The following is a 14,122-nucleotide window of genomic DNA, read 5'->3' on the forward strand; positions in this document are numbered from 1 at the left end:
GCATAACAAGATCACTAAAAAATTCGTCCTAAGTTAGGGCGCGTCCTAAGGTAGGGCAACCCCCGTTATATCTGATTATAGACTGTAATTTTTTTAAAGTTTGTTGGAGTGTGATTATCATGTATGTGTACAAACTGTAAAAAAGGAAGTCTGTACTCAAATTAAATTCCTTATTAGATACTGTATTGTTTATGTCAAGGTTTCTTTATGACTGTGCATAACTGCATGCTAGAATCAAGACCTTTATTTTTAGGGATGCCAAGAAGGTTAACTTAATGACAAAGAATGTCAGGACATCTTAAATCTTGGAAGCAAGGAGAGAAATGACCCACAAACTGCAACAGGACACATGACATTATTCACTGTAACCATGGTCTTATCAAACTGTCAAACACTCGGAGCAATTAGGTCTGTGACATTTAGATAATATCCAGTAATAAAGACTCATTCTGATCAGGCCTAGGAAAAACATGTTGTGTTTCCGGTTACTTCACCGACCCTTGCAAAAACCTGCAGACCATCCCTTTTGGCATGGGACATAAATTTTTTGAACTGAAATCTTAGTGATGAAATTCAGAACAGGATTCAAAGTAGTTTTACAAGTTTTCTAATAGAAGAAGTAGCAAACATTGTACTTCTGTAAAAGCGAAATCCTGTAAGCTGGTTGGCTACTTTTTAGAGCGTCCTGACCAAACTAAAGCAGGGCGTAGAGTGCCCTGATCTAACTCCAACTAGAGGCTATAAAAGGAAGTGCAGTATCACTCTTTGTCATTCTGATGAAGACTTTTGAAAGGTCAAAACCGGTAAATTGTTGTGTCTCAGCCGTCATCCTTCTGACGTCCAATTGACTCTTGTACTTCTGTACAATTACAATATGTTGTTGATGCATTTGTTGGATCACTATGGCTGACATCTTTAAAAAAAGAAAGTGAGAATGCCTACTTACCGACCCTACCTTTTAAGGGCCGTAATCAGGAATGAAAGATTAATTTCCCAAGGCCTCAGCAGCAGTGATCTCATATTTGTTACTGCCACTCTACTTTAGATGTTCCTGCATACCTGCCTCATCCATTCCCTTTAACTCCTTGTAATAGTTTGCAGTGGAGAGAAGCTTGTTTCTTGGCACAAAGGCTATGTCTAAACCAACCTCACTTGCAATTTTCATACTTAATAGAATAGTCAAATGATACAGTTTTGTCAAATTTACAGCATGGTGACACATTTGAAACTCACTTGGCAAACACTTTTGGGCTTTCCCACAGTTTCATAACTCACTTTTCATAACTTTTAAACATACTGAGATTGCAGCCATTTGATCAGACAGAACAGTTGGCCCCTAAACCTCATCCCACTGGAGTTACCCATTCTACTCAGCCATCTTGTAAAATAAGATTTACAGGTAAGAGACTGGAGCTAACCCTTGATATTTCACCCTTGGCTGCCTTGATCTTTATTCTTGAGAACTGAAAAGAAGCACTTCGTTCTCTCTCTGTCCTTTGTTGTTAACCCGGCTCTCCTCTGAGGTTATCCTTATCTTTTACAGCTTTGAACAGTTACCGTGGATTCATGCACTTTCAGGGTGGTTTTATTCTGCAATCGGAGGGAAAATGAGAAATTTGCGATGTTTCAAATTCATGATTGAAACATTTGATAATATAGCAGTCACACAAGGGAAATATATACGCTGTGTCACACATTTGCGATGAGGAGATCAAAGCAAAAATAACACCACTGTGAAAGTTTAAAGATTTACAGTAGTCCATCAGTTGGACTAGGCGCTACTTTTGTGCTTTTCATTGATGTTGCGTCCTCTATGCTGAAAACCTACATGTAGTTGTGAATGAAAAAGCAAAGTTTGTGTCTTAAAAAATTCTGTCTGGGATAAGGGTCTTAAGCAGAAAAGACCCAGACCATCTCCCTACAGGGAGAGAGCTTAAACTTTTGTACTTTTTATTGACAGTGTGCCCTCTACCCTGAGACCTGGTTGTAAGTGAGAAAATGAAACTTGTGTCTTTAGTCTGGATCATGGTCTTTGACACAGAGACCCAGACCTGTGCCCTGCAGGAAGAAGGCTTAGATGTGGTATTTGGGGTAGAAAATTTGGCACACACATTATTGAAGTAGAAATGTATCTTTATCCAGGCTTAGCTTACAGTAAAGCCACTCCTACACTGGTTGTTACAAGAATGGCAAATACTATGTGCGGCTCCAACGTACAGCGGAAATTCCATCAGCTCTGTTTAAGTTTGAGATGTACAATGAACAGTGGACCACAGTGCAACTAGTGCAAAGGTTAGGTTTCACAGGTCGATCAATGTGACCAGCTGCTGTTGCCCTGCGTGCCTGTGAGGCTGGTGTGTTGAGCCAAAGGGCGATTATACTGGCTATACTGATACAGATACAGATATTAATTTTCCATCCCAAGGACTGCAACACCTTCAAGTTTTTAAGTGTTCAAGCTTGGTGTTGGACATTAGATGGCATTGGAACTCCACACCTTCAGCGCGATACTTTATCTTGTTTCAGCTCGTCTTCAAAAGGACCATGCGTAGAGGCAACTTAGTTGCTACACTTACGTGTTGAAACCTTCCACTGCTTGTTAGATTCAAAAGTTTTGCACAGAAAATCTTCTGTTGATACCAGTAAACTGGCTTCTGAGTAAAAACTAAATTTCATCAATTTGGTTTCCATGTGATTTAGATTTGAAACTCTCAAACAGGGCTCCATTCAAACACATCTCCAGATGCTGCCAAAAGTTTCAGCTTCTGAACTTTTGGGGCTCAGCGTGTTTAATCACATTTGAACTATCTTTACAATTAGGCTGATAAAAGTAGATTCTGAAATATTGCATTGGATGCTAAATGTGATGATAAGTATAACTGATAAGTACTGACATATGTCAGAGGGTAGAAATTTCATCCTCATTGGAGTCTGTAGTTTTTAAAGATATTAGCATGAAAGACAAAACTTTTCAAATTCCATTTATGTTACCTGAGATTAATGGATTGACTTGAATTTAGGATTTATAAATGGGAGACCAGCCAAACACATAACCAGCATGATCCTGATTTGAGTCTCTGTTGATAGCGACTCTGATCAGGATCTCTACTGACAGAATTGGAAATCCTGCAATCTCCATCCTGACACATGTCATCTTTCCCTCACAATTATGAATCACAAACATGCAGATTCTATCAGATGAAATCATGAAATTTCTTGGAAGCAGCTCATATTTCTGAATTCCTGCTGTATTCACAGGATTAGGTAAGTCCTCATAGCTTATTGGTAACATTCATACAGTCTGGAGACCAGAGTTTATTCTTAGGCTATTCTTAGGAAATTTTATGGATGACATCCTCCGCAGACTCCAAAACCAATGAGATAGGGCAAAAAAACAATAAGATTCCTATATTTTCAAATTTTGAGATCATAAATCATGTTAAACAAGAATTGAGGCGACAAAATATGATGTCATGACCAACAGGTCTTTTATACCTGTATTCAACCTATGAGGTTTCATATATAATATAAAACCTCCTTGATTCAACAGTAAGCATGTCCTTGTATATGTGTATACATCTCAATAGACTAACTACAACAAATGCAGAAAAGAGCTTGTTGTACCGTCATCTGAAGTAACTACACAGGGTATTCATATGTGACAAAACACCTTGTTTATACAGCACAATTAACTAGAACAAATGCAGAAAACAGCTTAATTGTCATACCATCATGGGCAGGAACTACACTGGGTATTCATATGCAATGAAATACCTTAGACTGTCAACGTTTACGACATATTTGCCAATTTTTGGAATGTTGACCACCGTCGGAGGGCAAAGAAATTTCTTGTTTGTTTTTACAAAATCAGGCGAAAATTAATGAGCGCGCTGATGTCATCCATAAAAATTTATTGCTGTGGCCTTATGTAATAGTATCCATTTTGTCCACATCATCTTTTCATCAACATTTTCTTTTATAGATAGCAATCATTCCAGTACCAAGGCTAGCTACATTACAGTTTATGATGAACTAACAAAGGCTAGATAGGAGTTTTAATGATTGAACTCTCTTTGCAGCGAAAAGGCTGTATTGCAAGATTCATTACATCATAGTTAAAAACAACTAGGCTTGACCTAGGATTTTCCCATACATATAATATGATACAACAATAAGGTACATAGAATCCACACTATACATCGCATTTCATGCATACATTGTAGTTGTTTAATACTAGTTTCACTTTTTTTGTAAAATGATGCTACAAAAAGTTTGTTTGACACTAGGAATCCTGTTTGATGTAATTGCTGGAATAGCAGGATTTGGTAGTTTGTATCCCAAGTCAAAAATAGAAATGTGAGCTATTCTAGCACATCTCCTGACAGATGTATGGATGGTATTTGTAAATCCCTACTGTATTCATAGGATTAGGCAATAGCTCATTGTATATATATATCAGTAACTGGTATGCAATTAGAGACCCAAGATTAAAATTGATCTTATCTGTTCTATATGCAAACATCAATTGTTTTGCAGTTGTTCCTTTTAGTTTGTATTTGGTGAAAACTCTATGGTGAGAAGCTTCTAGAATAGCTTTATTTGGCATGTTGCATCTTGAGTAAAAAATAGGGGCATGAGTTATTCTAGCATGTTTCATAACAGATGCATGGATGATATTTCTAAATTCCAGCTTTACTCTAAGGATTATACAATAGCTCACTGTGGCAGTAACTGTTACACAATTAGAGATCCAAAATTAAGATTAATCTTATCTTCCCTATATGCAAACATCAATTCCTATTTTCTCCTGCAGGATGCATTGGACAGGTATATAGCAGTATACATGTATGGTCCTGTTCAACATTACAAGCAAAAAACATTTTTACAGATGTTCCATCCACTTTATATTTTGAAAAGATTCTGTGGGGAGATATTGCTGATTTGGCATGTTACGTCCCTTGACAAATATAGATTCTGAAGCAACATTCATTCCAGTACAACTTTCGGCAGATGTTCAAATAAGCTGGAGGAACCTCGACCTTGCAACTAGAAGCTTGCTGTATCCGACTAGGATCACTGATAATGTCAAGAGTTACCACAAATCAGAGAAAAACAGAGACATGATTAGTTCTTGCACAACTTTCAGCAGATGTTCAGTTAAGCTAGAATAACCTCGACCTTGCAACTAGAAGTTTGCTGTACCTTGACTAGGATCACTGATAATAAAGTATGATACTGTTCAAACAAAACAAAGTAGCAGGGTGTTAGGGACCTTTTTTCATCTGTTCCATTCATTTTATATCTTTAAAACTCTGTTGTGAGATATTGATGGAATAGCAGATTTGGCATGTTACCTCCCTTGACAAATATAGAACCAAGATTTAGTCCAGCACAACTATAATAATTTGGAGTAACCTCGACCTTGCAACTAGAAGTTTACTGTACCTTAACTAGGATCACTGATAATAATAATGTATGATACTGTTCAAACGAAACAAAATGTTAGGGACCTTTTTTCATCTGTTCCATTCATTTTATAGCTGAGGAAAACATCGTGGTGAGATCTTGCTGGAATAGCAGTTACTGTACCTCTGTTGACAAATATACAAACAAGATTTATTCCAGCACAACTTTTGGCAGATGTTCAGATAAGCCGGAATAACCTCGACCTTGCAACTAGAAGTTTGTTGTACCTTGAGTAAGATCACTGATAATCTCAAGAGCAACCACAGATCCTCTCAACCCTGCAAGATGATTTCGTAAGGATGAGACATTTAAAGGTAGTAGAGGGAGGTCAACTTGAAAAAAGATGGCTGGCGGAAAAACTCGCATCTGACACTAGTGCTATAGTTGATCTTTATTCATTGCTTTTTGGTAAGAGTCAATTAACACCAATTTTGCAAATGAGTAGACCAGCATTTCTTTCTGTTATATGTCAACATTATAGATTTAATCTAATTTACCTTTGTCACTTCTGGCTGTTGTACTATATATGTTATACTTTCCCTCTAGTCCAGCTTTGATATGTCAAAAGAATAGCGAATTGAAAGCAATGCCGCGTTGCATGGTTATCAAACTTTTTAGACAGTCCTCTGAACACATACGTCTCTCAAGCTTGCAATTTTTGGGATATTACTTGAGAGTAATACTTGTTCAGAGCACTGTCTAAAAGAAATTGATAACCATAACGTTTAGGGATGTTCCTTAAATAGGACGTTAAATGGAGGTCCCGTGTTTGGGGAGAGCCACACCCCACACACGTTAAAGAACCCACCACATCTTTCGAAGAAGAGCAGGGGCATGCCCCGGTGTGCACTGGTCCACACCATATAGTCGGTATATAGGCTACAAAAGTCTTCAGCAAGTTGAAGTTGGTAGCCTCAAAATGAAAGAAAGAAGAAGAACCAGCAAAATGAATTGGTGTGACCTTAGGGTTTACTTGAGTAAAGACCTCGGTAATGCATGTGCAGATCATAAGGGTCCTGCAGTGAACCGAAGCTTAAGGTGTTTGACACACGTCTTATCGCACACTTGCCACGTTCACGGCTGCTTTCTTCTGCATTAGCGGTGCAGGAAGGGACTTAAGGTAATTAACGAAGACGTGATACAATTACTTAGCTAATCTCTTCAAGCTTGGAATATTGAAAGTCCCCTAGAGCAGTTGAAGCATTGCTCATGCTAGTAAACTGCCATGCGAGAATAGCAGAGAATTTTCAATGGTTTAGTCAGTTATTATAAAGACTAATCTTTATCACTTATCCACTTAATTACTCTGGTTTATCCCTTAATGATGGAGGTTTCCTATGCATAACAGCTTTATTCTTATAACTCCTACAGAATTGCGGATGATGCAATTTTTACCCACACTTAAAATCAAATTGTCTTCAAAAGACTCAAGCTAATATTACACTGCAACAATGATTAGACTTGGTGAAGAAAATTCAGAGATGTTTTCCAGACCTTGTGACCTGAAGAAACACACATATGGAATAACCAGATGTATAAGGTACAGTAGAGGAGTACAGGAATCAAGCCAGCAACCTATAGGATACAACAGACCCACCATGCTGGAGCTTTATGCAATCATGATTTACCTTAAAGCTTTATACCAAACCTTGGGTTTATGAAGCCGGCAGAATTGGAGGCTTGTAACTTTCATGTGCAATTTAATGTTTGCTTGCAATTTTGCAGGTTTCAGGAGGATAGTTGTGAAATATCAACTGTAGATCAGATTTATTTGTAAGAATTTTGGGTTCCCAGACTTTGCAGCAGCCTTTCTTACACAGATGCAGGTACTGTTTAACTGCTTGTCATGATCCACTTTTGATTGAACTTGAAGCTGCAACTTCTTTTCCTTCCAGAATTCTGCTCTTTCACAAAGCCTCGCTCAACCGTCTTTCTGGACATCAAAGTTCGCAAACGTAGTCGTTCATTTGAGGGTAAAACCTCGCACCATCAAGTTGCAAAGTCTGTCATCGCTGATGGCATTGTTAAACTTGAAGCCACAAATTGTTTTTCTAGAATTATTTTCTCACCCAATGCCTTGCTCGAGCATCTGCTTGGACTTCAAAGTGTACAAATAGCTGTTTCTTTGAGAGTTTAGTCTTTCCCAAAACCTTGCACCATCAAGATGAAAGTCTGTCATGGCTGATTGCATTGTTGAACTTGAAGCCACAAATTGTTTTTCCAAAATTCGTGAGTGTATGGATGTAACACCATCAAGCCACATATTGCTTTTCTAGAATTCTGTTACTTACAAATTATTGGGGACATCAAAGTTCACCAATTTAGTTGTTCCTTTGAGAGTTTATCCTTTCCCAAAACCTTACACCATCAAGTTGCAAAGCCTGTAATGGCTGATGGCATTGTTGAACTTGAAGCCACAAATTGTTTCTCCAGAATTCTTTTCTCACCTAAAGCCTCGCTTGACTGTATATTGAGAACATCATAGTTTCCAAATGCAGTTGTTCCTTTCAAAGTTGATTCCTCCCCAAATCTTGCACTGTGAAGTTGTAAACTCTGCCATGGGTCATAGCCCGGTTGAACTTGAAGCCTCAAATTGTTCTTCCAGAATTCTTTTCTTGCCTAAAGTCTTGCTTGAGCATCCACTGGGACATCAAAGTGTAGAAATGTAACACCATCAAGCCACATATTGCTTTTCCAGAGTTCTTATCTCCTCCAAAGCTTTGCTTGACTGTTTATTTGGACATCAAAGGTCACAACTATAGCTGTATCTTTGAGAGTTGATGCTACCAAAAGCTTGCACCATCAAACTGGAAACACCACGCATTCAGAGCTGCAATTTCACAGCTATAACTCCTGAACTTATTTCTTAATGGCAAAACACTAATGGCAATGGCTGCATGCGGCCAGATGTCGCCCATACAAATCATCAACGTTGACCTTTAGGAGTTGATTAGAAGTTCTTAGGGTAGAACCTTACAGAGGTTACTACCCACTGGTCTGGACCGGCGGACCCTCGCAGCCTAAGTCCCCAAGAAATGAGGGTTTACGATCAGAGAGCCGGCCGGAGACCACCAGACCGGGATAAGCCAGGCGGAGAATGACCTGGAAGGGTTGCAGGGGTCGGTGGGTAGACCTTGTTGGGTGGAAGTGCACGGTGAGGGGGGAAAGTAGTGACAATACTGCACATGACTCTTGGAATGCACACTTACTTTCCCACTATTCCTGAGCATGAGAAAACAACTCTGCTATTCTGTATCCGTATCAATATAACCGCTACCAATATATCAGTATAACTGCTCTTCGGTGTAACACACCAGCTTCGCAGGCACGCAGCGTGGTAGCAGCTGGTTATATTACACTAAACAACCTTATTAAATCAAAGAACCCACAAATTATAAAAGAAGTGGGTAAATTCGTCTTCCACTGCCTCAAATTCCTCTGCATCAATTAGTTATTCTTTTGGCCATCTTTTGGATATCTGACACCCAATAAAACCTGTACCTCAAATGATATGTGATTCTTCATTATGAATTCTCTATCTACTCTATAACACATCAGAGTACTTTACATTAGCAATCAGGTCAGCAAACAGAGCAGACAGAGCACATTACAAATGGAAGTGGGACAGTAGTCCATAAAACTTCACCCATTCAGACAGGAAGGCCTTGGCCTGGGTGTCAAGTTGCCAATAATCCAATAATCTGGTTATGAAGAGCTGTATCATGTAATCTGATCCCTGTATGGATGGATGCTTGAAAGGAAGTGCCTCCAGGATTGTGCAGTTGAAGGATGTCACTGGGAGTTATCGTCAAGGTTTCACAGACCTCATTTTACAGACAGCACCCTCTGATTTGAAAAGTTAACATCTGACAAAAGGGTAAAAGAAAAAGATATAAAAATGGATGTTCTGCTGCTGTAACATAGTATGTAATTGAACTCGTTCTTTGTTTTGCTGACATCTACTCACATACCAAATACATCATACAGTTTCATCTACAGCTTCTGAACAAATACACAAACCCAACCACAAATGGCACTGAAAACATAACCTTCATGGCTAAGGTAATAATCCAATAATCTGGTTATGAAGAGCTGTATCATGCAATCTGATCCCAGTATGGATGAACGCTTGAAAGGAGGTGCCTCCAGGCTTGCACAGATGAGGGGCGTCACTGGGAGTTATCGTCAAGGTTTCACAAACCTCATTCTAGGGACAGCATCCTCTGATCTGAAATCTTTACATCTGTAACAAAAGTCAATGAAAAAGACACAAAGGGATGAACCAACAAAACTGACGTTGTTGTCAAAGGCTCAAAAATTGAATTCAGTTGCTTTCACCCTCTCAGGAATGATTACCACTGACCTTGCTTGAGTGGCCCAAACCTCTTGTCGTCACCAGCAAAAGTGTATCTTTTCAATAAGCTAAGATTGGATCATGATGCTTTTCTTTCCAACTGGGACCATACCTGTCCCTGGTGCTGAATTCTTACTGACTTTGATGTCACTGTCTCTGTCCATGGTGCTGAACACAAAACCCACAATTTTACATTTACCTTTTCAGTAAGCCCCTTGGATCTTGATACATTTCTGTTAAGCTTGAACCTAGCCTGTCCCTGCTGAATCTTTGGTAACTTTGATGCCACTGTCTCTGTCCATGGTGCTGAACACAAAACCCACAATTTTACATTTACCTTTTCAGTAAGCCCCTTGGATCTTGATACATTTCTGTTAAGCTTGAACCTAGCCTGTCCCTGCTGAATCTTTGGTAACTTTGATGCCACTGTCTCTGTCCATGGTGCTGAACACAAAATCCACAATTTTACATTTACCTTTTCAGTAAGCCTCTTGGATCTTGATACATTTCTATTAAACTTGAACCAATCCTGTCCCTGCTGAATCTTTGGTAACTTTGATACAACTGTCTCTGTCCATGCTGAACACAAAATCCACTCTGTGTATTACAGCATAATGCAATTTGATAATGCTGATATGCCCTATGCTGCCCAAAAGGAATGATCTAACAAAATTGAAAAGCATTTGGGATTCAAGGGATCAAAAAATGAATTCAGTTGATTTCCCCTTTTAGAAAGTAATTACCAGTAACATTGCTCATTTAGTGGCCCAAACATAATGCACAAACTCCTTCCAGGTATAGCTAACCTTGAACCTTTAATTTGATATAGATAAAACCATTATTATCTCTTATTCAGGCACATAGCATTATGTCTACTGAACTAATCATGTCATCCCCCTGAGCATCAACCAAGCCAGTCTCATATTACCAGCCCATTTTTCCCAATTAGATCTTTGGCTTAATGTCAAAACTCTTTGATGAAGAGTGGGTATGTCAAACACGTGGTGGGTATGATAAAATTGTTTAATATAATGACAGGACATACATGAAAACACACTGCTATTGGTGACTGAGTATCATTTTTGATGTGGGAAAAGTTGCTGAGTTTTGTGGGCCTTTGAGTTTATAACATCTGCCCCATTTGATAACTACCTGAACAGTCATTTAATTTGACTCATATTCTATTAGGATAAAAATGTGGACATAATTCAATACCAAATCGTGCCAATTGAATCTATTGGTTCTCAATATTTTGTCAACACGGAAACAGAATCTGAGGGTAAACTCAGTACTTTGGTGCACACAGTTTCAGGGAGTGAACAGGGTCAGGTGCAAGTTTTCACCCCAGGCTTCTGTTTTCATGATGTCCTCTTGCTAAGATTTTGAAGTTTCTGAGCAACAACAAATTGAATTGGTGTTGCTTAATTGAGCCATGATGTAAATAAAGTGGGGTATAAGGTATGTTTAATGAAATGTGGGGAAACAGTGTAACTGATTCCTCATCATTAGTCAGAAAAATTAAAAACTCAATGATGCAGTGTATGCTCTTTAGGCATGAGGTGTCTGTGCACAGGTGAGATATCTGAGATTCACGCTGTGATGTTACAAATGTATCTGATCCTGATTGCCATCTCTGTTGACAGAGACTCTGAACACGATCTGATCAATAGAATTGCTGATTCTCCCAGAACACAGAAGAAGAACTTTATTGCACAACAAATGTAATGGATACATTGTATGGCAATTTGTAGATACATAACAATCAACTATTACTAATATTTTACATGTTCGATGAACTCATCTTCAACATGAATAACAATGGATCCAATAATGTGCATTCTAATGGCTAGAACAGTATACAATGTAATGGTGACGATGATAGTATTCAATGGTGACGATGATAGTATTCAGTGTTAGGTAGTGCTGCGGATCGAAACCCGAGTTTAGGTTTAGGTTCGGACTCGAGTCCAGAGGTTTAGGTTCAGGTCCGGACTTGAAAGTCCGGACCTGAACAAAAAGTTTGGAATATTTTTTTCGTGTTACATGTAACATTGCAAATTGGCAGATATTTTACATGTAATTTGAAAACTATATATACGGAATTATATACAGTCAGTAATTAACACAAAGGTTCAGTTATAAACACAAACAGCAATGTTTTCATATTTTTCTAGTGCAAATTTCACGATCTAAGGAAGGTTTAAGATGGTTTGAAACAAAAAGGAGTGTATAAGTGAGAGATATTTTTTTCAAGTCCGGACTTGTTTCCAGACCTTTAGGTTTTTTTGGACTTGAACCTAAACGTTTTACAAGTCCGGAACCGGTCCGGCCGGACCGATCCGCACCACTAGTGTTAGGAATGTAAAATAAAGTCTCTTTTTTGCATAGAATTGTATATAAATTGGCCTACAAATGTGGATATATGAATAGGGCATGACAACATCAATCTCTGCTTTTCGGGAGCTTTTGTCTCTTCTCCAGCCAGGTAAGACAGATCTCATCTTGGCATTCTCTTGTCATGTGGCTGATGATGTTGACTATCAAAAAAGAGCTACAGTTATATACAGGTTTGAGATATTGACTTCCTCTGTCCCTGTTTAAGGTGCTGTTATTGTCTATGGAAGAAGCAGAACTTTATTGCGTGACTATTGCAGCAGGTACAAAGTATGGCAACAACAGTAAACATAGAACAAGATATAAGTATGGAATAAAACTATTCACTACAACAAAATGTCTATCTTAGGTTTTACATGATTCAAGTTGGGCTAATTAGGAGTATCATTATTTTAAATCTTTTTTTATATTTACCTATTTTAACACTTAATATATGTGGAGATAGATTGCCTCCCTCACACCCCTAGCAAACCATGATGTATACATTATTTGTTCATTACACATGTAAAAGAATTAGGCTAATATCACCAGCCCATATTTCACAATTAAATCTTTGACTTGATGACTGGAACCCTTCCAGGATCCAATGCACAAGGGGAACTGTGGGTGTGTCAGACTAGTAGGGGGTATGGTATGTTTAATATGAGGAAGGGAAATACATGGCAACAACATGCTGATGTTGACAGCTTCTCATTTTTCTCAGGATAATGCCAAACTTTCTGATGGATTGTATTGTAGATGGAAATGGAAAAGTGTCTCTGTACAATTTTAGCAATATAAACTTGTTTTATGGTAGAACTTTGACTTCCAACTTTATGCTGTAATGGTATGGTAATGTCATTTGGCCACAACAATGAATGAATGAATGAATGAATGAATGAATGAATGAATGAATGAATGAATGAATGAATGAATGAATGAATGAATGAATGGTTTATTAAGAAGAATTGTAACATGGCAGGTAAAAGCTGAATTGCATATACACTGTACAATATCACATGTTAAAAACACAAGGAAAATACTACCGACATTGTGACATATCATAAGTTATCAACTGATATGATTTTTGAAAGATTGTAAAGGGAAAACTGAAGCAGGTGAACATGATTAATGCAAGACTGTGACCTTGCTTCCTCATTATCTTCTATCATTACTATTGTAATTATTATCTATTATTAATATGTTGTCATTGTTTTGATCAAGTCAGCTTATTACCCTTGAAATTCATGATTATTGCTCCTTTTAATAATCAGCCATTTGTGTCTAAAAAGCATGCGAGTTTCAAAGCTAATCATAGCAAGTAGCAGGTACTGGCTGACTTAATAAATTCTGACGCTGTTTGCTCATTAGTCGTTTATAATTGCTGTAACAGTTGTTTTAATCATGTTAGCTTATTTCCTTTGTGGTTCATGGTTCTGTGCTTATTGTGCCTGTTGTGTTTAATAATGAGCTAAAAGGCATGATGATTTCAGAGCATATTATAGTACATAGTAGGTAGTAGTAGATGTAATAAATTCTGACCTTGTTTACTCATTAATTTTCTATGATTACTGTTATTTTAATCATTTCAGCTTATTTCCTTTGTGGTTTATGGTTTTGTGCATATGGTGCTAGTTGTGTTTGATAATGACAGGTTTCAAAGCATATTGTGGTACATAGCAGGCACTAGTAGAATGTAATAAATTGTGACCTTTACTACTTACTTATTACTTTTCTATTATTACTTTATCAATTGTTTTAATCATGCCACCTTATTCCATTTGTGGTTAATGGTTCTGTATTTATTACACCTGGTCTGTTAAGTAATCAGCTAATTGTCTTTGAAATAAATCCACTGCAGTTTCAAAGCTTATTATGATTGGTAACATGTAGAATTAGTAAAGTGCCTGTGACCTTGGTTATTAATTG

The sequence above is a fragment of the Branchiostoma lanceolatum genome, chromosome 6, assembly GCF_035083965.1.
Source record: "Branchiostoma lanceolatum isolate klBraLanc5 chromosome 6, klBraLanc5.hap2, whole genome shotgun sequence".
Classification (NCBI taxonomy): domain Eukaryota; kingdom Metazoa; phylum Chordata; class Leptocardii; order Amphioxiformes; family Branchiostomatidae; genus Branchiostoma; species Branchiostoma lanceolatum.